The sequence below is a fragment of the Argentina anserina genome, chromosome 5 (genome assembly GCF_933775445.1).
Source record: "Argentina anserina chromosome 5, drPotAnse1.1, whole genome shotgun sequence".
In the NCBI taxonomy this organism is placed as follows: Eukaryota; Viridiplantae; Streptophyta; class Magnoliopsida; order Rosales; family Rosaceae; genus Argentina; species Argentina anserina.
Window position 1 is genome coordinate 14,798,151 of NC_065876.1, and position 21,565 is coordinate 14,819,715.

At 36.5% G+C, this 21,565-nt stretch overlaps 1 long non-coding RNA gene across 3 annotated transcripts; it reads right to left on the bottom strand.

Moving 5' to 3' along the window:
* Window positions 1-13,436: 13,436 nt before the first annotated feature.
* LOC126793250 (uncharacterized) lies at window positions 13,437-18,687 on the bottom strand. 3 transcript variants are annotated; one of them, XR_007672041.1, is made up of 6 exons: window positions 18,495-18,687; window positions 17,786-17,810; window positions 17,554-17,621; window positions 15,965-16,424; window positions 13,753-15,852; window positions 13,437-13,669 (listed from the first exon to the last, which is right to left on the bottom strand). It is a non-coding gene; the product is annotated as an uncharacterized LOC126793250 (long non-coding RNA). The 3 variants fall into 3 exon arrangements; XR_007672042.1 differs by lacking the exon at window positions 18,495-18,687 and having other exon boundaries at window positions 15,965-16,082; window positions 16,257-16,424; window positions 17,786-17,950; XR_007672040.1 differs by lacking the exon at window positions 18,495-18,687 and having other exon boundaries at window positions 17,786-17,950.
* Between the last annotated feature and the right edge of the window lie 2,878 nt (window positions 18,688-21,565).

The following is a 21,565-nucleotide window of genomic DNA, read 5'->3' on the forward strand; positions in this document are numbered from 1 at the left end:
TAATTACGTGATTATTACTCCAGTAACTATATTGACATTAAGTAACAGTCTCGGTACTTGTATTGACATTCAGTAATTGTCCTGTTAACTTTCTATGTAACTATAGGAGTAACTGTATTGACATTAAGTAACTATCTTGGTAAATATATTGACATTAAGTAGTTTTCATGATAATTGTATGACCATTAAGAAATTGTCTCAAACTAGTCATGATTAGTTAAGTAGTTGAACTTTTCCACTATATTACTCAATGACAATATGGTTAATGAGATAGTTACTTGAGCTAATACAGTTAGTGAGACAGTTATTGAAGCTACTGAAGTTATTTGGTAACTATTTAAAGTAACTAGTCAGGTAACTAATTATTTGGATAGACCATCAAAGAAAGTTAACACATTGTTATACGTACTATCGCTTACAATGTCAATTGTTACCGAGATAGTTACTCGATACCAACAAAGATATCAGACAGAGACTAATACAATTACATAAAGTTACAGTACATTTATGTAGCTGGATACATGATTAATAACTAAAATAGTGCTAGTGACATAGTTGAACGCGTAATATTACCGTTCAGTAGCACACTGCGAATAATCAGTTACATGAGTAGTTACTTGACCAAATAGTTAGGTAGTTACATACATAGTATTTGAGTAGTTACATTGTTAGATATATATATATATATATATATATATATATATCTAGTTACTTGGTTAATTACAAGGCCTACTAATTTGGTTAAGACACACTATTATTACGGTGCTTGAGTAATTATAAAACAAAATATATCCTACAAATATTAGTTACATGATCAATAGTTTTGTAGTTACAAGACTAATTAAATTCTAAGTGGTCAGTTAGTTGAGTAGTTACATGAGAAGTTATGCTAGAGTAGTCTAGTTACATAAGTAGTTACTTAACTAGTTGCGAAGTTACATGGCAGTTACATGATTATTTATCATATAACTTCCATGTAACTTGCAAACTGGCCACATGAAATAACAATACGAAAACCTAATATTACAACATATGATGTGATTGTTAGGTCTCAATACTTGAAATAGAGTTTGCTTCAAGAAAATCATTGCGAAATGGTTGCCCTGTGCATATTGACATAATTTCCTCCTCTCTAATGTATTTCCTGACATCACATCTACACAGAAGTAATATCCTCACAATTACTAGAGAGTTACGTTATAGAAACACAATTACCAACATAGGTGCATAAATAGTTACTTAATACCAACATAGTTACCAAACATTAACTCAATCGTAATACATATACCAACTCACAGTTACAAAAGCGGTTACGAAAACAGTTACTCAATACTTAACCAGTTGCGAAGTTGAGTATAAAAAGCCCAAATGAAAAACACAAACAACTTCAACTCAAAAAGATGTAGGATTCCTAACCAAATAACTATTGAAAGTTCATGCTCCATATAGATACATGTCTGCATATCTCTCAACCATAATATACATTAAACTAGAAGTTAATTTGATGCAACAAATAACCTAGCACTTGATTAAAAGGTAAACACAACCAACCTACATGGATGAAAACCTGTATCATATCTAGCCTATTGAACTTGGTATAGTTACATACATCGTTACTCGGTTGTCATTTAATTCCCAGATCCTCCCCTCCATCCTCCAGTTCCTCACCCTCTCACCCTTTAACCTCCTTCGAGTTCGATAGACTTTTATTTAGTAGAGGGTTAGAGACCCAATTCGCTCATTATCATCATCCGAATTGTGATTGACCTCCATTTATTTCGATTTCTTTTTTTAAAAAAACTAAAAACTAATTTGAATCCATATTCCTAAATCGGATTCAAAACTCTAGAAATTGATATGCCCAATTTTAAATCTCATAGATTTTACAAAACAAAATCATTTTGAAAATTGTACCTGTAGGGTGAGAGAATCCTTTTCCGACGAGAATTTTTGGAGTTGATGGCGCTAACACCGTGCCTGGTTGCGGAGGATGACGACGGTGACAAGTTTGCAGAGGCGACGATAAAGGTGACACTGCAACAAGTTGGGTTAGAGAGAGAGAGAGAGAGAGAGAGAGAGCTGTTATTAAAATTTATTAATGTTTACAAAAATAAGTAGTGGCACACCAGTAATTGTTATACACTGTAAGGGTAGTGATTTTATTATGGTCTAATAAGGCTTTCGTTGACCAAATCTAATTTGAAATAATTAAATTTTTGACCAATTTCATATACAGCTTAATTTTGTTTTTAATCTAAATGTTAACTCATTTGTATTTCAGCAGGCAAAACCAAGATAACATATCTGAAAGCCGGCAAAAAGAATTACCTCTTCTGACTCCAATAACTAATTATCGCTAAGAAAAAAACTAGCCAACGACTAGTTGTTCCTAGGTAAAACTAGCCAACAAAAGCCGAGATTCACTCACATTTTCATGGTCATAAAACACAAAATTAACATGATACAAATAATGTAGAAGACACGAATAAATAACAACCACACCGTTGTATCATTGCCACGCGACTCAATTTATTCTTGATCAATAGAGAGAGCGTACTCCAACTCTGCTGATATTGCAAACGGATTGACCTCCCGTAGCCCAATTCCTTCGATCCAAAGCTTGGTAATTCCAACCCAAAACAAAATACCAAGCCCAATCTTGAATCCAAGGCCCAAACGATGGACCGAGTAACCATTGTAACACTGCGACGCGACTCAATTTATTCTTGATCAGTTGAGGAAGTGCACTCCAACTTTGCTGATATTGCAAACTGATTGACCTCCCGCAACCCAATTCCTTCAATCCAAAGCTTGGTAATTCCAACCCAAAACAAAAGACCAAGCCTAATCTTGAATCCAAGGCCTAAACGCTGGACTGAGTAACCAGCGCTTCCACTGACGTTTCTGGAGACAAACATTATCGGAGACAATTGCAGTTATGCGTCCAGATCAAGTCAGGCCTCCTCGGCGATGACCCCGTCAAATTTGAAACCCAGTTCGGCAACATCAACAAGCTCAAAGGGAGACAAAACCACACCGACAAAAACAAATTGGCCAAGACCAAGCTTTCTAGGTAAAAATCATGCCATCCAATACCGGATAACACAGCCGGAGCCCCTCGTCTAAAAAATCGTGAACTTATGCATTTTAGATCAAGCGCACTAACACCCCACACTGTAATAACCCGAATTTTCGGAACTATTTATCGAGATGTTTTCAATTTGTAAAGTTTGTGAAATTAGTTTAAAACGACAATTGGTGGTTCGCGACATTTCAAAACGAAAACAGAAACGTTCTCGGAACGTTAATTTAGAAAAACGTTACGTTTCCGCAACGTGTGTATCGACTTTTATTCCGTCGCTCGGTTACGAAAACTTCCTTCACGAAAGTTGTAGAGCTCGTCGATATGGGTTTGTGGACATATCACGCGTTCGAATCGGACGTCGGACGTGAAAGTTATTAACGTCGGAAGTTAGTTTCCGATTTTGGAAACGAGTATAAAAAGGACATGTTTCTGATTAGGGTTTCCATCTCTGGAAACCCCTTCTCTATCCTCTCTCTCCCCCTCCCTCCCTCTTTCTCTCTCCCCGATTCGCTCTCTCCCTCTCTCAAAAATCCACCTCCGGCGATCTCCCTCTCCGCTCGTCCGTGTAATACACCGCCGGCCGAGGAAGCTTCGCGCGACCCTCCGCAGCCGACCCCGAGCTCGACACACCGTCCCGCGCCGCGCCGGAGCTCCACCAGCAACCCCAAGCTTCGACAGAAACCGCCTCAGTCCTAGGCGCATCTCCGGCGACTCTCTGTGCTTCTCGAGCTTCGTCGAGGTAAGGGTTATTGCATGTGTGGTCGATTGATGTGTTTGTTGTTGAATCGGAGATGTTTTGGTAGAGAATCGGAGGAGGAGGAGATTTGGGGATACCGCCGCCTTAGGCGGCGCGTGTGGACGTATGGAGGTGGCTAGGCACGGCGTGAGGCCGTGGGAAGAAAGAGGGGAGGAAGGAGAAGGGTTTTGGGCCCCACGCGCTGCCATAGTGAGTGGCGCGTGAGCGCCACGCGCGGCCTGCCGGAGGTGGCGCGTGTACCCCACGCGCCGCCACGTGCGGCGGCGCGTGAACAGTGTTTCAAACAGTAAATTGTAAAAATTTATTTTTACGACGGTGAATGTAAAAAGATGATTTACGTACATTAAATGTAAATTTATTTTACCTACGGTAAATGTAAATGTAAATTACTTTCAGTAAATATAAAAAGTAAATTCGGAAGGGTAATTCAGTAATTATTATTTACTGAGACAGTATTTTACATTTGAATAGTATTCATACGTACAGAAAATACGTAAACAATATGTATACGTATAGGAATACGTAATTGATGTGTATTTGTACAGAAATACGTGAATTGTAACTCCGTGAACAGAAATTTCGTAAAACCAGAAATTGTTGAACAATATCATATTATTACTGTTTCGGCATTTAAGATTTACGAAACGATTCTAAATTCTTTTCTTATCTTTTCAAGGTGATCGATAAATCAAGGAAATGAATTACATTCGGAAATTGTGGAATTACGCACGAGATTATAATGTGAGTAAAATCTCACATTTACGAATCTACCATTGTGGAGATTCAAGATTATGCAGAATTTGAAGACATGAAATATGACATGTATATGATATAGTGGAATATATATATTTGTATAAATGGTAAATAAGTACATATATATAGTTTGCTATATTATATACTGTCATGATTTTGTGGTGAATATGTTCATTATGATGATGAGATTTATATATCGATCATGTGTTTTGAATTGTACAATATGACATGATAATTATCGTACGTGGTTTTAGCATTGAGTTTTGTTAAAACGTGATTGTCTTCGGACGAGTTTTGTCTTCGGACGAGTTTTTGTCTTCGGACGTGATTGATGTCTTCGGACTAGTTTTTGTCTTCGGACGTGATTTATGTCTTCGGACGAGTTTTGTCTTCGGACGTGATTGATGTCTTCGGACGAGTTTTGTTTTCGGACGTGATTGATGTCTTCGGACGAGTTTTGTCTTCGGACGTGATTGATGTCTTCGGACGAGTTTTTGTCTTCGGACCAGTCTTCGGACGTGTTGGCATGTCGGAACCTAGCCTTTGGCCGGGCGGAAGTTACGATACAGTTAGAGCTCTAGTCTCTCTGCCGGGGTACTGCATATGAGGTAACATATGAGATATCGGCTTATGAGTACTCATATATTTTGATATTGGATGACAGATGGTTGTTCAATATCGGCGGTGTACTAAATGAGGGGTAACAGAAGTGTATCAGCGCTCATGAGTACCCGTATTATAAATGCATTTGGGTAAACAGAGGGGTTGCCCAATTCTCATGAGTTTTTATATTTTCACATTATTAGACAACTAGATGGGCCGTCTAATCTGTCATGAGTGCATTTATATTTGTTGATTGTGGATTTTCGTATATATTGATATGCGAGTGGTATTTGTTATTTTACTCATACGAGCTGTGAAAGTTACCGGGTTTGTGTTTATAATCCCGGTGCACCTATTCGATGGTGTAGGGGATAATTTCGCAGGTGTTGATTAGTGGGAATCGAATGACAACTCTTAAGATTCGAAGTCGTTCATTTTCCATCTCGTGGTGAGGATTTATTGTGGATTTGTGTGAGAATTTGTGAGGATTATTACATTTACATTTTATGTAATGTTGAATTATAAATTTGGTTTGTAATAATTGGTTGTCTGAGTGATATTGTGAACTCAGTAATGATCCACTACGACATTAAAACGATTTCGATTTATTGAGATTTGTTTTAGCGTTTTTCATGACTTCGAAATTTGAGTTTTTATGCTCTGAATTTTGGGATCGTGACCACACCAACATATCCGAGTCCAGATCGGAAGCACCCATCCTTGTGCCGCTGCCCAAAATAAAATTACTAGGATCTGAATCAGCACCAAACCACCGAGAAATCCCAAACGAAGGACCATGAAAACCTCATTTAGCCACCAACAACGCCGAGACGCAAATCACCGAAGAAGGGAGAAGCCAAAAGCTGATGGCTTGCGCCATTGATTTGGGAGATTTAGATCCAGACATCATCGGATAGCAGGATTTTGTTCGAGTTCGTCTCTAGTGGCGCTAGAGAGAGAAAAGGGGAATAAGGCTTCTAAACGACTAGCTGTATTTGTTATATACAGCTCCAAGAGTTAAAAGGCGCCGGATTTGGGAATGAAGTGCATATTTTAGTGCTAAACTAAAATATGTTTAGCCATTTGGATAGAATAGTTTATCTAATATTTTATTTCTTTATTGCAAAGATCAACAAAAATTATGTACATCTCAAAATTATTCATACCTTTGAATAGGCGAGTGCTAGTCATGGTGAAGTTTTGAACCCAATACAACTTATGATGTATGCCTTGGGGAGATTGATAAGCATTGAAATTGATCTTGTAAAAAAATAGTGTAGTGACTAGTGACAGTGTGACACTCTCTTGAACGTGCAAACTCGTAATCTCTAATATTGGTCCATAATGCTTAGTACCAATAGTACGACTAAACTGAACAACATTGATGCTAAAACCAGCACATTCCCATCAGCCATCAAGGAGAGCCTTGGCAGTTGGCATCATACTCTGATTTGAACCCCATTCCCACATATGGTTTAGCATTCCCATTCTCATCCATGCAGAATTATCACCTACGATTTATCTGTTTCCCCGTCTTCTGCTTCAATATATGCCAATATGATAGTTTCTTGCACGATTTGAAAACAAACAAAAAAACGTTTCTAAAGCACTCTGGATCGACTGAAATATTCTTCATTATTAAAAAAATGTAAGCAAACGTTCATCCCCAGTTGCAAAACCCAGGACTAACTGATTGTTTTTTCTTTAGCTTACAAAGTCAAGCAAACTTAGCAAAGAAGCCCTCCCTGCATAGCTTTTCAGTTTTTAGTCAACTACTTGGTGCAATTCTGCAGCCACACAACAATTTGCCTCGTTTTCTCTTTTCTTATCCAAATACTAACTACTAAGGTCATGAGCATAACCGGCCATTTACCGGAATGGCATCAAATCAATAATTAACATAATTTCTCAAATTCATATTTGAGACTTAAAAAAAGGTCCACCTTTTGTGGAGCTACGGAGCCTCTATTCCGAAACCTAGGGTTTCGTGAGGTTATTGGCATCATCAGGGATTCCTGACCGGTTTGCAGGTTCTCAAGCTCAACGGAGTGTGCAAGCAGTAGTTGCGGCAATCCTTGGTGGTAAAATCATTTTTCGTCTTGGTTTTTCAGAGATTTTTGGTTTTCCTGGGTCTGTGTAGGTGTCTAAGAGCTGATCTGGAGTTTTGAATACCATAGCAGAAGCTAAACATGGTAGATTACGCCGGTGGAGCGCATGGGTGTGACGGTTTGAGACTTAAAGATCGATTCCAGCCATTGTTGGTCGGTCAATTTGCTTTTTAAATTCGTATCCCTTGCAGGTCTTTAGTGGTAGCGACTTTCTTAAGTTCCTCTATCGGTTTTCATGGTTTCCAAGCCAGTCAAGTCACTGGTTTAAAGTGGCGATGAAAACCCTTGGGGTTTGAATCCCACCAAATCCATTAGGCAGTGTTTGGCTAAGGGACTTCGAAGAGGGAGATGACATTTTTAACGGATTTCAAATTCCACTTCGAGAATACCCTTGTTTGGATAAAAAAAACTGGAATGGACTTTGAATACCCAAGATTTTAATAAGGAATATTAGAAGGGGTTTTCATTGAGAAAACGGATTCTCCCAAGTTCCATCTCGTTAGGTGGAATTCTGAAATTCTATCTCCCTAAGAGCCGGTATCCGATTTCTCGCTCTCTCTACTCTTGGCATCGCTCTTCTTCAGGTTTGATCTCCACCTTGGGCTTTCATTTCTCTCTATATTCTAGGGTTAAATTGCTGAGTTGGGTATCTCTTGCATCTCCAATTTGATCAATTTCATCTATGCTTACAGTTCGATTTTCCAATTTGATTTCATTGGTTTTTGGATTGTGTTTCTTTCATTTCAATTATGATTTCTGCTACTGGGTTAGCTGCAATTGCCCTATTTCGGTTTGGGTTTGTTTCTTTGGAGTGATGAATAGGTTCGATCTTGGGTGATGAATAGGTTCACCTGGAATTGCCATTTTAAATAAGCTTTATCATTGTGTTGCTTCAGCAAAAGGTTTTGTATTTTAAGTTTTAAACGTTGATCACTATGTTTCTTACAATAATATCCTTGCATTAATGTTCATGATCTTAATCTGTGTGAGATGCTAAAGCATGTAACTTATTAGGTTGGCTGACTTTATTGCGGGTTCCTTAATCAATGTGTCAACAAAAAGATGGGCATAGGAATTGAGTTTAGACAGGCATCAATTTCATGTTTAGTTGACTCAACAACTTAACTACTTTTTGTACGTTTCAGATCTCAGTGAGAAGTGATGGTTGTTTCAGTCCTGCTAATATGTATCTTGTGGCTTCTGCTTGCTATATTTGTTTTTGTTGGACTTAAGATTTCGTATCTTAATTTGAAGTATTATATATTTGGTGTGCTTGCTATCTTGTGGCTTTTGCTTGCTATATTTGGTACTTAGTTTCCATCTGGCACCCTCCTCTTTATCCAATTTGAAACTGAGGAGGTCTTATAGTTTAAGTTCAAGATTAATACTACATTTTTGATATTCTTTACTTGATCAAGAATCCTAAGAGGACAGCACTCTCATAATGCAGCTTCTCAGGGATAATCTCACATTGTGGAACTCAGATCTGCCAGAGGGAGGAGGTAACCTTATAAAAGTTATGAGTCGTGTCATTTCATTCCACCTTATTATTCAGTAGTAGAAGCTGTGGATTTTTGAAGTCTATAATATATTGCAGATGGGGGTAAGGGGGTTTTACATAGTTTTACTCTAGACAAGGATTAATATGCCTTCTTACTTTTTGCAAATATAGTGCTATAGTTATTCTAAGTCAGTGGTGCCATGTATCTAGCTTTCATCTTTCTTTCTAGCTAGTCATCTCTTTTAACTGTGGTTCTCTAACTTCTCTTACATTAGAGGACATGCTGGAATGTAAAAACAAAAACAGTTTGGATTAGGGCCTCTGGGAGTAACTTCTGATCAAACTCATTAGTGAGATAGGGTACCTCTTCTGTACGTAGGTTGAGCGATTACTAGCAACAACATAGAAATAATCAACATATATTCTATTCCATTGAGAGGAATAGAAATAAACAACTGGGGATAGAAATAATCAACATATATTATATTCCATATATTCTTTTAAGTATAGTCAGACAGACAAGTTTAGGTCAATCCACATAGCGTACTTGCCCACGAGCTTACGCGGGCATTGGCATGCACCTTATACTAATGTCCAGAGATACAAAAACTTATCTGCGTTGTTCATCAAACCAACAGAAGACACAGCCAGACAACCTAGACTGATTCTAGAAACATTCAGGATTGTCCTCAACAACATGCATCAGTGCATATATAGTGGATGTAAAATTTGACGGGCTGTTCTTGTTTTTAGCATGTCTGTTATGTGTGTGTGTGCGCGCGCGCTTTTTACACTGCTGCTTGGTAATGGAAACGAATCAGTTTTGTTCTGAGTTCATGAATTTGGCTCATAATCATTGACTTCTTCATTGAATTTCCAGGTGGGCACGCTAAAGTTGATCAATCCAAGCTAGAGGTAAATAATTATTATGTCATGACTTATAGAAATGTTATTTTCTGGTGTTTGGACAATTTTATTTTTATATTTTTATATACATACATGCATTTTTCAATCATTCTTTCTTTCAATATCCTGTGTACATGATTATGTAATTATATACATACATGTATTTTCTTCCCTTCTTTCTTTCACTAGTTTTCAGTCATTTTTCCTTCACCATTTCATTCTTTATTTGATTGAAGTTTTGTTCTTGTGGGTGCAGTTGAGCAGGTCCTAGGAATTTAGGATGGATCTTTGTCGTAAGCGTGCTAGAGAAGAGTGTGAGGAGGAGGAGGAAGAGAGAGAGGCTGAGGAGGAGGAGGAGGAGGATAGTCTAGAGCAAATGAAAGCCTTTTTGGTTGCTATAACTGGATTTATAGCAGCAGTATTAGGTTGGTATCGTTGTAGGTTACTTAGACTTAGAAAGCCATTGCCTAATTGGGATGTACATAGACGATTCTATATGGATCGATTATGTGGATCTGAAGTTGAGTGTATGGAGATTTAAGAGTTAGCAAGTATGGCTTCTCAAGACTTTGTCAAGTGTTGTATGATAAAGGTAGATTGCGAAGAACAAAGCACGTATCTATTGAAGAATCGGTGGCTATGTTTCTAAATATCCTTGGACATAATGTGAAGTATAGATCTATTCATCTGAACTTTTATCGCTACAAAGAGACAATAAGTAGACAATTTAATAGAGTGTTGCATGCAGTATTGAAAATGAGCAAGGAATATCTAAGGTCTCATGATTGTATTCTCCACGGAGCTGACTTGAAAAGATGGAGATGGTTTGAGGTATTACTGCTAAAACTTTCCTGAGTTTATCTTGCATGTTTTAACCTATTATAACAACTCAATAGTTGTGTATGGTTTCAGAATTGTCTTGGAGCTATAGATGGAACTCATGTTTGTGTAACTGTTCGGGCTGCGGAACGACCTAGATATCGAAACAGAAAGAGAGATATTTCTACTAATGTTTTAGGAGCTTGTAGTCCAGACATGAGGTTCATTTACGTCTTACCTGGATGGGAAGGATCTGCATCGGATTCTCGAGTTCTACGTGATGCATTGTCCAGGAACCATCGATTAATTATTCCAAATGGTAAATATAAAATTATAATATATAGTTCATAAGAGCCATTTCAATCATCTTATTTCAATATTGTGGTGGATTTTTCTCATAAAGCACGTTATTTTATGAAATTATTTTTCTTTACAGATAAATATTACCTTGTTGATGCGGGATATACTAATGGACCTGGCTTTTTAGCGCCTTATCGAGGAACCAGATACCATCTCAAGGAGTGGTCTGGAAACCGTCCTCAAAATTATAAAGAACTATTCAATCTTCGACACTCAAAAGCTAGAAATGTGATCGAACGTGCCTTCGGTGTGCTAAAGAAAAGGTGGAGCATTCTAAGAACAGCTTCATTTTTCGACATTAGAACACAAGTAAGAATAATCAATGTTTGTTGTGTTTTACACAACTTCATACGGATTGAGAAGCACAATGATCCTTTATTAGAAGCTGAAGAGTTGCACATATTAAATTTAGTTGATCGTGAGTTGGCGATGAGGCCTATAGATTTCAATGAAGAGGAGGTCAGAACTGTTGAAGCTACTAATGAGTGGATTGCATTTCGTGATCGACTGGCAATGGATATGTTTGCTGATTATCGAAGGTATCAAGCTCAACAAGTGCATCAAGAACAAAGAGAGGTGGCAAATGTGCCATAGCTGTCCTATCAATGTTAAAATTTAATTACGAATTCAATTCTTAAGTTCTTCAAATTTATAGTGTTTTTAGTTCCTTTTTTCTCATCTTTTTTTTTCTAGATTAATGGGAGTTTAAAAGTGAGGCAAGAAGAGACCGTCTACTCAATAAAAAAGAATTTAATTAACTATGATAGTAATTGAGTAAAAGTAAAAAAAAAAGATTAACATTATCAAAAATAAAAATATATTACAAATTCCCAAGTTTGAATCCCTTTCATAAAAAAGTGACCCAAACAAGTCATTTTAATAATTCATCACCCAAGTCCCTTCATTTTAAAATCCCATCATTTCCAAATCCCTTTACTTCCAAATCCCTTCACTTTCAAATTCCTTGGAACCTTAAAATTCCTTATCCAAACACTACCTTAGTGAAAATGGAGGAGAAGGGGGTTGCTGGGCTTTGACTTTTTGGGCTATTATCTTCGTAGGCCATGCTTTGTATTTTCATTCTTCTTTTCTTTTATGTGGATTTGTTTTGCTTTTGAACCTCATGGTGAAAATCCTCCTTAAATATCTAGATTTTCGACAATTTTTCCATTAGGATACGCAATTGATGCCATGAGCTTACATCGGTTGATGGATTTATCGAAACTTAGTGTTTGAGTTTGCATTTTCATTCCTAGTGTGTCCGCTTGTTTCAGACTTTGGTTTGTATAATAAACGCGTTTTTAAGCATTTATTTGATTTTTGAGGTTAGCTTATATGAGAGGTGGTCTGTCACCTCTTGTATTTGATCATTGTGATCGTGCATGGCTTAATGCCAAATGAAATTAATTCATTCCCTTAAAAAGATAATTAATATAATTTATCTTTCCAACATCATAAAAATACTCAGTTAGGGTTTGAGTTCAACAACACCATATATAATGCCGGCAAAACTAGCAAAAAGCTAGGGTATAATATTTAAGCTTAATGTGATCTAATGAAACACTGGGAAATCGACTGTTTGTGGTTTTCACCGAAAAACTTAAACTGAAAACGTGCTTCAACTCAACAGAAGTGTAGAACGTACTCGGATGACAACATTTCACCTTGTATAATCTCATGCAATCATATACGGAATCAATAATTTTCAATTTGTTTCTCGTAAGCAGACTCATGGGCACATGATTATTTCACCATGTGGTATAAGTTTTAATGAGATCTTGAATTCGACAAAGACACATGACTTGCTGTTGGTGGGGATGCATATGGTTTGAAATTTACGTATATGGAAATGCGCTAGGGAAGTAGAATTTGAGTAGAGTGAGCGTATATTTGAATTGGATTTACGACAAACACACATATCAGAGAATTCTCTAGCTTGCTGGATTTGCTTGATCTCTGTGAGCGACATAAAATATTGCTCTTAACTGTACACACTACGTACTAGCATGTTAAAATTAAAACTCAATTCAGTCTTTCTCTAAAAAAAAAAACAATAATAATTATCTTATGTCCAACGCACACGCCACACCATTGCAATCATCCAATTCCACCACTCATTAATCTATAGTCCTTAGAACCTTCATCATTTATGACGACGCCCAGAGACTGGTATGGTAATGGAGTCAGCCAAACTCTTAACATAAGCACTACTAGCCTAGCTGATGGACTCCTAGTAACACTAGGAGAACTATGTCTCGGTCACCACCACGGGGCCAACAGGCGCCTTATATGATTATATGAAAGTTGAAGGAGTTGGTACGTATGCGCATTTTATTTTTATTATAGTGGACAGAAGAAGCTACTGTTTGTGTGTGGTCGGGAGGGGCTGGTTCCCCATCAAAAGTAGGTGATATTACAATTGAGGTGAAAGAGGGGCTAAGCAATTCTCCAACTGCATACTGGAGTTACATAGCTATGATTAAATTTTTCACATTTACTTTTCATGCACATGAAAATGGAGATGATAGCACACATGTGAAACGATTTCCAGAAAAGAAAAGGAATCAGATTAAAAGGTTGGGGACAATACATAATATTGGGAAGTGGGGATGTGCAATGAAGGATTAAAAAAAAAGAGTACGGATCGGAGTTGCCATACCACATTTTGAGGGTAGTAAAAGGACTCTAAAGTAGATAGAGATGATTATATTTTAACCAGTTACCGACCCTGGTCTCAATCTTGAAATCCAGGATGCAGGTAAATGGTTTGCTGAACACTGCACAAAACATATGCAATCAGAACTGCACCAAGCTAATGCTACCACATTCCTATAACGAAGGTGTGACAGAGGTATATTACCTGTAGTGCAGCCACTTGACTATAACGTGCTTCAATTTGTTGTGACCCAGAAATAGTTTTCCTGTCTAGTTAATATGAGGCATCGACTGCAACAGAAAACTATATTTCAAGATTAGAATATACTAAATGATGAGTACGCATTGATGAAGTGGCCTGCATCTGCAAGGCATTTCATATTAGTTCCGGCAGGTAATGGTGCATGAAAGTTACCACATTGAAGAATAGAAGCCGATTCTCCAGTAGAACAACAAGAGAGCAGAGCCTGAAATCGCAAGGAGTACTCATAGTTGATCATAAAGGAGGACAAGATAAAGACGAATGTTATTCTTGGCAATACATTTTCAGCGTTCATCATATTCTTCTTGATCATAGATCATCAATACAGCACGAAAAACCCTTCCCCCTCTGGAGTGAAGATTTGTAGCTTGGTAAAGATATATTCTTCACTAAATTAGCATCAACTTCAAAATCTCTTATGCGTAGATGACTTAGACTACTAACTAAACTTGAGTTGGCTTACTACTTTACTAGGTCTACTGCTTTCGCATCACCAATGAATGATGGCCCATTAGAATACCTATCTTGATTCCATTCCAGTTGTAGTACTCTAAGCATAAATAAAGTCCCAACTATTATTGTTAAAACTTAAGAGAAACCTGTCTAAACAAATGGGAGCTTTATGATTAGCTTGTGGAGAATGGTTTTCAATTAATCCAATATTTTTCTTTACAGTGTACATTATATAGGCTGATTGTGATCACTTACAAAGCTTATGAATACAAATGATATATACATAATAGAAACTGATCCTACAGCTACACCATACATGTACAGTTACACAAACAGCAATGACAATCTATCAATGCACAGAGGAATCTACTATAACATATATAGCAACCAAGTCATTTGGCTTGTGGAGAATGGTTTTCATTAATCCAATATTTTTCTTTACAGTGTACATTATATAGGCTGATTGTGATCACTTACAAAGCTTATGAATACAAATGATATATACATAATAGAAACTGATCCTACAGCTACACCATACATGTACAGTTACACAAACAGCAATGACAATCTATCAATGCACAGAGGAATCTACTATAACATATATAGCAACCAAGTCATTTTCAGCATATGCTTGTTTTAACACAAAGTATGATAAGTTAATAAGTTATGAAGTAAATTACGAGATGGAAAAGGTAGGAGAAATATACCTGGATTCGAAGTTGCCTTTTTACCATGAAGTACAGAAAATGATATTGTCTTCTCCATATTGTATGGATGAACCTCGATCATAATCAATGTCTTTTAAGTGTAGTCGAGGCGTTCCGGGGAGAGCCTCAGTAAGGCGTAAGCCTTATGATATAAATTTTTTTAATGTAAATTGATTGCATAATGATTTAATTACACTAAAATCTTAAAACTACTAGTAATTTATAAAAGAGTTTACACCATATGGATATATAATTACCCAATTAATAACCACAAGCCTCGTACCCGTGCGATGCACGCGTTTTCATCTCACGGGTTTGCAGAATTTTGTTTGAAGTGCACTCTTGAAACACAATCCTTTTATGTAATTATGTTTACTACGAATGATAGTTTTTTTTTTGTAATGACGAATGATAGTTTTGGTAAAACATATTAATTAAGCATGTGTATTTTTACGTAATTATCTCTATGCTTATGTGTGAAGGTAAAATTACATAGGTGATTTTCTTGGATGCCGATTTTATAGTAGTAGAGATGTAGTATTTCAAATCTTATTCAGAAAAACAAATCCCCTAACATATATGGTTAGGTAAGAAGACTTCTAGCTAATCACTCCCACATCTGCGTGTTTTGGCTAATCTCTCTCTCTCTCTCTCTCTCTCTCTCTCTCTCTCAATTTCGAAAGAGCATATAATTTTTCAGTTTACTAAGGTATGATTTGTTGATCACTTAATCCAACAGTGTTCTTTTCTCCTATGATTTGTAAGAAACCATTAACAGTACAACCCCACCGTGTCCTCCTAAATTTGAAAGCATTTCAAAAGGACAAATCTCTGCACCAAAATGACCAAATTCCTTGTCAAAGTGGGATATGCTGGTGGTCTCCTGTTAAAAAATTGTATGATATATCAAAAATAGAAATTAGGACACAGTAAGAGGACTAATATTCGAAGCAATAAAACTATAAAAAAAATGATTGGATTATGATGTTTCTCACCAGGTAATTTGGCAACTGCATTCTGGACCCAAGTGGTTCCACAGGATGGCTTTCAGCGGTTAACAATATCGGAAAACATACCAGAAGACTCAATCACTCTAGTCTTGGATAGGCCATTCTGCAGTTATAAGTACCAAGCATCTTAGTATACAAAGACTACCAAAAAAGAAAAGAAGACAATCCTTTCTGGAATTCAGTCGATTATGAGTTTAACGAGCATCTTCTCTAAGCAAAATAGCAACTCTGGCAGCGAAAACACGAAACAAGAAACAGAAAGAAAGGAATCTCATACCAATCCTCACATTAAGCTGATTCTTGCTTCAAATGCTATTGTCAGCAAAGTATTAACACAAGCTCAGTACAAATATCAGAGTACGCTCATTTCGACAAACCAACCCAACAAGGAACAAAGTAAAAGAGGAGCTCTTCACTGTTAAGACCTCAAAAAATAAAAGCTCACCTGAAAGTAAAGTGAGAGAGAAAATCTAAATCCCTGAGAATCTGAGATGATATGAGAAGAACCCAGTTCAAAAAATAAACTGTTTTAAGCACAGTTGATTGAATGAGACTGAAAACTGAAAGCAAGGCTGTGAGTCTAAGCTAATGAGTAATGACTTGTGATCACTTTATTCAACTTTAAAGACATTTTTAACCTCCTACTGCCATTCAACCTCAGAATCCAACATAATACAAACATTAGGGATATCCTGATTCTTCTAGAATAAAACCCTCCACAGCTGTGACTTCATAGATGTTTATTTCCATTCTTACATTGCTATCAGTCCAATTGTCCATAGATCAGATATCCAACTGTCATCATTAATCCTATCCTTAATTACTTGATTACAACAAAAAACTCCATGATTCATAGAGAAATTCAAATCAAAACACTGAACATTAATTTTCTATATTCTTGTTGTAACAAGTATATATAATTTAAAGTCGTATATAAACCCTTAATTACTTTATTACAACATAAATGAGATGACTCGAACATGTACGATTCACGCCAACTTAAAGGAGATCAACTTCTTGTGAGTCTCCGAGTAATCAAATGAAACAAGAGCCTCATAATTCTGAAGTGGAGCGTTAGGCAACGACTGATGAGTCTGATTCATCGCAGCAATGACGAGCCTAAAATTGGTTCAATGTATGAACTGAGAACTGGCTTGGACCACGTTTCGGAAGACCAGACAATTTCTGGGTTGATGGGATTGCCAATTATTGTACTCGGATATCGCAAATTCGGCCATTAGTCTCATATGGCTGACGTGCTCAATAGGGTGAAAACAACCGAGACACACCTTGTCATTATTGTAAGGGTAAGAATATAGAGAAAATAGGGCTACGGCTGCCGCAAAAACAAAACAAAAAAAGGAGAAGAAATAGATGGGAGTTCTGTTTTCCAAAACAATAACGCAATTGTTTGGTAATACTTTACCAGCATTGTAACTTAACATGAAACTTCATATCATTAAAAAAGATCAAACAAAAATCCACATAAAACAATTTTATATAGCATGCAAAATCTAGAATTCGCTTAACGGTCAGATATTGTAACAGAGCTAGTCATGAAATCAAATGCTTACTTCTGTAGATTAACCACAAAATCAATCCACGCAAGAATTCGATTTTGTTTCAGGAACCCTTCCTTAACCTGAAATGAGCATAGAGAAATAAAATCAACATTCAAACCTCCATCATAGACCAAATTTATTCTTAAAAAAAATGAAAACCCAAAGCACAAATCCAATACTTGCCCTAATTCTACTGACCAAATAATAGATCACAAAGACAAGAAAGCAGCAAAGATCAAGTTACCTGACCACTGCATACTCTGATAAACCTGCAAATTAAGAACAAAAAATATACAATCAGCAAGCAATCTGGAATACTAACGACCTTCAAAGACAACACATTCAAAAAGAACAAAACCCAGGCCAACTGAAATTGACCACACAAAATAGAAGAACAACATGGAAACCGTTTCTCTTTATATATATATATATATATATATAACTCCTCCGACACTCAATAGGTCTTGACGACCATTGGAGAATTCAAAAGACAGCCGGACATCTACTGAAACGCAGGGCACAATTTGAATGTACCACCCGCAATATGACTTCGTCTGCTTATTCAAATACCATATGCAGATGTTAGGGCATGAATGTATTTTCTGATATTCAAGCCCTAATTTAGTGAGTTGAATCTGAATTCAAAGTACCACACACAGCCAATAAATACTTGCAACAGGAAGAAGCAATACAATTTATTTATGCATCTGTCAAACTAGATGTGCACAACTCTATCGATAACCATTTGCGACAACTTTAAACAAGTAAAACCACAAGCCTATCATAACCAAAACAAAAAATAGCAATCAACCCAACAAAAGTCTCGTCTATCTCAAACCAAAGTCACAGGCCTGGCTACGACAAATCAATCGTAACTTCTTCTTTCTGCGCAAACAAAGCCCTATAATTTACAATCAATACAAGGGAAGAGGAGGAGGAGACGAGGATTTTACCTTCGGGGAAGAGATCGCCGTCGAGGAAACGGAGGTCTGAGGTCATAGATGTCGGGGTCAGTGAATTTTAAGGTATGAGTGAATTTGAGAGCGGAGGGGGGATTGGGTTCAGTGAATTTAGAGTGTTGGAAGGGAATTAAATTAGGAGTGGATATTTGTCTAAAGTCTAAACACTAAACCCGCCTTTGATTTCTCACACTTACGCGGCTCGTTTACTTCGAGCTAATTGTTGATCACCTACTAGTATATACACAAGCTTAAAGTGGTCTAGTGGCTATATTCAAGTTTTCAAGGAACTTTTCCTTGACAAACCTTATGATGAAAATCTATGTGCAATAATCACGTTGGCAGATATGAAAAGCACGAAATGACAATATTTCAATGATAAAATTGGCACTATTCTTGGAGGGGTAGCAGCAGCTGCTACTATCCTCAAGAACTTCAATGATTTGAGCATAGTTTAGAGGCAGAGAGGGTAGTTCAAAACAACACCACCACCACCATAAAAGTGGAACTCTCCATCTTTAAACACTTTAAAATCAACTTTGATGGTTCGGTTCAAACCGACTCTGTTGCGTGTGGCTTTGTCATCCGCGATTGTAACACGTAAGGCCACTGTTACCAGCAACGAGAAATGTTGGGAAGCCAACGGTACTGGTGACTGAAGCTCTAGCCCTTAGAGACAGCCTTGTCATTGCAAAAGATAGAGGTTACCGCAATCTGGAAGTAGAAGGTGATTCAAAACTTAAATGCAATCTATAGTGTTTATGGCTTATTTAGGATTATGGAAGACATTAAAACTCTAGCTGCAACTTTTAATTCAATATCTTTCAAACATGTTTACAGGGAAGCAAACGTTGTTGTTGTTATTGTAGCAAACCTTTGGTTATTCTTATAGCCAAGGGACTAGATGATTGGGTAGACTTTAATGCCTTACTGTTTGACATTGCACAATGTGGATACCCTAGAAGCTCCTTTGTTTAATATATGTATCTCTTTTTGTATTAAAAAAAACACTAAAGAGGAATCAGAATTGTGTGGAACCTGCTGCTAAACCCAGAATCAATCATCCTTCATTCCGTAAGAGCCTAAGAGGGGTAGGTAGTATTCTTGTTTCCTTGGAATCAATGTGTAATTTCAAAACTAACCATGCAAACTTGCTCTCTATCACATTACTATACAAGCATACATTTGTAATATATCTAGTAATGATCGAGTAGGAATCAACCCTCTTTCTTTCCGGATAACAAGTAAATAACGACATGTGAATCACTCTTTTTCTCTCACATTCCCATTTTTTATCTTCTCGTTCCTTCTTAATCTCATTCAAATTTAGTAAACGGCCCCTTATTGGTCGATTCCACGCTTTCTAAAAATGATGGAGGAGAACATTCAACATCGCCCAAAAAGAGAAAGTTATACATGTGTAATGCGAAACATCATGATAAGTTATCTGAAGATTGATGTTATAAAACAAAATCATGCGTGAATCTGCTCGACTTAAATGACGTGATGTCTATTAATATTCTAGTAGTGAAAGGGTACTAAAGTGAAGGGAACAACTCAAAATCAAACCTAAATTAAAGATGACACACTCACCAACCAATCATTTATACAATTGATCCTAGATAAAGCGAACATAATTGAGGAAATGACCGAGTGAAAGAAATCAAGGATAATACTGAAAAAGGAGAATTGGGGATTAAGGTTACATAGAATTGAGAAGATCAAGAGCAATGGAGGATAGTGAAGTATAATCAGAGGAAACAATTAATGAAAGTAAAGAAGTAGTGACGGCGACCAAATTCTATTGCGCAAGCAGTGAGGGTATAAAGGTCAAGAAATAGTAAAATTCAATAGTCATTAGTTTATTAATTCTTAATTCTATCTTCCCTTCAATTTGCGACTGATTTGAGCATATTCACCTATGCATTACAAGTTAGTGTTTTTTAATGGACTTAAGGCGAGCTATGCCGAGTGTTGTCAAATTTTTGCGCCTTGATTATTTATAATTTTCATCTTCTTTTTAGTTTCATTTATTTGCCTAGTGACTTTAGTTCTAATTTGCCTAGGATTTGTGGGTTAGCTGCTATTAATCCCCATGGAACATCAAAATGTTTTCACTTCTTTGACCGTGCATGCCTTTATTGCGTGCACGTTGGGTTTTATCATCAAAGTAATACGTAGGGATTTTTATAAATTTTTTATTGTTTACTTTCACGCGATCTCTTGCGTATTGGTTTGGTGCGGTTTTTTCTTTATTGGTTTAATTTGGTTAAATGAGTAGGTTCACAATCAACTTTGCACTTTAAATTCTAAAGTATTCTATTACTTTTTTATCAGTCACTTTTTCTGCGTGAAATCGACTTTGATCGTTCATTCTTTTGCTCGCTCTTAAGTTCGTATGTACTAACTAAGGGATTTCTATAACTTTTATGTGAGTCACATACTACGTGTGATCTCTTGCATGATATTTAGTTTCATAAAACGAGTAGTTCAATAGAAGGGCCGGTAAAATTAGTTTTGTTTGCCCAATCATTTGTTCGCCCTCAAGTTATGGGTTTTGTTTATCTTTTAATAGTTAAAAAAAAAGGATATCCTTTGGTTATGCTTTCTGTGGGATTTTGTGGTATACTTGGTGAAACATCTTTGGAACGAATATAGATGTTTAAATTCTTTATGGTGGTTCACGGTCTCACACGGTCACATGTAATATTTAATATTATTGTGTTTGGATAGAGGAAAATAATGAAGGTTTTAATTAAATTTCAAAATTTTGATATTTTTTTATCGTGTTTGGAGTAAAATTTCATCAAAAGTGGAAATTCTATTTGATAAGATAAAAGGGAATTCAATGTTTGTTTTCCTTGTTTATTTTTCATGAAAAAAAGTGTTATTCTTCAATTCTCAATTTTTTCCATGCAATTCTAACCATTTTTTAAAAGGAGTTTTTATTTATATCTCTAAAAACGGCGTTTTGACCTCCTCACATAGTGAACATTTTTTTACTTTTACAAATACTTAATATGTTATTTAGACCTCCATACTTTTTCAAAAAATGCCCATAATCA